Source organism: Montipora foliosa, chromosome 5 (genome assembly GCF_036669935.1).
Source record: "Montipora foliosa isolate CH-2021 chromosome 5, ASM3666993v2, whole genome shotgun sequence".
Lineage (NCBI taxonomy): Eukaryota > Metazoa > Cnidaria > Anthozoa > Scleractinia > Acroporidae > Montipora > Montipora foliosa.
In genome coordinates this window covers 22927628-22930127 of record NC_090873.1, presented here as the reverse complement: position 1 = coordinate 22930127, position 2500 = coordinate 22927628, and the positions used below count along the sequence as shown (strand labels likewise).

The window sequence follows — 2500 nt, the reverse complement described above, 5'->3', positions numbered from 1 at the left end:
ATGCCAGATAAATGTGAACAAGGACTTAATCGTATCAAACCCTTTTCTCGTGACTACATCGGTTTATCCGATTGGACAAAATTATTGTTTGATATTAACGAGTTTCTGAAGGCTGCCAGAAAGCACCACTGTAATCTTTCAAAAGTAAAGAATGGGCTTTCTTATAATAGAGACACCTAAGTCGTCTGGGACGATCTTGGGCAAACTTTTTTGTGTCTGAGTTCTTCCAGACGCATTGTATGTCTTGTGCCCGGCTTTATGCCAGACGAATGTGACAGACCTAGAAAAAATGTTTCCCCAATTTCGTCCCAGACGGATTATACGTCTCATGTAGATCTCGGTCGGTCCCGGGCTTTACACTAGACGGATAACATAAAGAACGCATAATTCGTCTGGATGGACTATGCGTCTCTGTTATAAAAACCGCCATAGTTAGTCGTTGAATTAATAGTTACTGAGCATATAAATTTCATTTTCCCACAGGAAGACCAACACAAGGATTTAATCGATATTACAGCGGCGAAGAATCTGACTCAGCCTAGCCGGTGTGCGAAAACTGAAAAGAAAGAAGGTTATGAATTCCGTAGAGATCCATTCCTTTTCTCGAGCGATATGCTCAATTCTTCGTGCATACTCAGTTTACTTAATTAATGTCTTCAAATATTCGATCTTTGAGAAATGTACTGCTATTTTTACTGAGAACAGAGAATTTTTCTTGAATTGTAGACTACGTATACCGTAATTACTTCATTAAACATCGCATTTCAATGACGCATTAAATGTTTCAAAAAGCAACTTTAATTCCTGTCTTCCTGTCAAGAACTCATTAAAGAGCCTAAAATCCTATCAAAACGCCGATAAAACGTCACGTGTATGAGCTTTGTATCCTAATAAAACACTCCTCGTTTATACATAATAAGGCATAGCTTGTTTTTCTTGTATTATAATATTCTCCTCTCACAATTGGAACCATTGTTCTAAGTCCAGCTGAGGGACACTCGCCTCGCACCAATGGTTCGATTCCCAGACTCAGTGTCATATGTGGGTTGCGTTTGTTGGTTGTCCAGACTCTGCTCCGAGAGGCTTTTCTCTGGGTACTCTGGTTTTCACCTCTACTCAAAAACGTAACCAATATTATTTCATTTAATTCGATTTCTGTGCAGTGTCCCTAGTTACAGGTAGTGCCACAGCGTTAAACAGTTGACACTTGAGGTTTTAAAAATTTTGAAAAAAAAAAAACTCCAAAAGTCAGTTCCTCTCAGGATGAGGTGATTCCTCAAAATAGATATTGCCAATACCAAACTTGCGTATTTAGTTAAATCAGAGGTTAGGGCAAATTTCCCAGGCTCTCTTGGAGATGTCCTTTGAATCGAAAGCCACTTATAAGTGCATTATAAGGGTGAATTAATCATTGTCACAGCCAGAACTGCTTTCCCACCCACCCTCCAAAACATGTTTCAAACTTTAAAGGTCACAAGAAACTTTACTCTCCTACAGGATAAGCGCATGCCGTGGACCTCTTTCATAAAATAAAACATTCCTTACTTTCAATGCAATGTCGAAAATCCAAACAAATTTTTGTTTGAAAAAGAAGCCAGTAATTCTAATTAACATAGATACCAATGACTGAGTAAAGGTTTGAAAGAAAAAAAGTTACTAGTGGGGTTCACAAATAAAATTAGCCTGTATCACTTGTGGAGCCTTCCTTGTCATCCGCTAAGTTGACTACGGTTGTGTATCATTAACTTGATCCTTAGTTGGATTTCAAGTGGAGTTATAGGTTCCCCTACCTTGTCACCCTAATGAAAGAGAATTTTCCGGGAGGCCTTCGCCCTAATCACGTAAATCACAGACCCAATTCTCTTAACCTGCAATACACAGTTTTGGAGCCTACAACAATCATTTCTTCCTTTTTTTTACAGTAAATCCATAGCCTAGGAACAATTCTAGTTGTTCTGAAGGAATGTCGTACTTGGGACTACGTGCCTTTGCAGCCTGTAAAAAACCCTTAATTAATGGTTCTTAGCCATAGGCTGGTTCTTGATTTTATAGCTCGGTCAACAAAGATCGAGATGTTAAAAGTAATTCAAAGAGAGAATCTTCAAAACCATATAGTGATGATGCTCTATTGAACACAATGATAACCCATTCAACATGAAAAAAAAAATTGAATCCACCTCGTCACCGCTGATCCTTTCAGTAGCCAACCTTTCGGATGAATCCAGAAGGACTCTCCTTTTGTACATGAAGTATCTTTCTCTAAAGGAATGTTACGCTGACAACTCAAGGCGAGGATATCGCACGATCCCGAAAACATGTGAACTGTTCAAATGAAACGACCCATACGGCCCATAAACAAGCGAAAAGACGATAATAATTACTTCAAGCCCGAAAACTGATACGGACTGCTGCTCAATTGAATCGCATCTTCGCCCATTCACATGCAACCCGAGGGAATGAACTTTAGCCAGAAAATAAGTGAGGCCATTGGATGGCACTT

At 39.2% G+C, this 2500-nt stretch overlaps 1 long non-coding RNA gene across 1 annotated transcript in view; it reads left to right on the top strand.

Moving 5' to 3' along the window:
- The window catches only part of LOC138003051 (uncharacterized), a 23579-nt gene extending 22777 nt beyond the window's left edge, over positions 1 to 802 (top strand). Inside the window, exon 6 of the long non-coding RNA XR_011123407.1 lies at positions 484 to 802. This is a non-coding gene — a long non-coding RNA (uncharacterized lncRNA). The remainder of the gene's footprint in view (positions 1 to 483) is intronic.
- Positions 803 to 2500: the final 1698 nt, after the last annotated feature.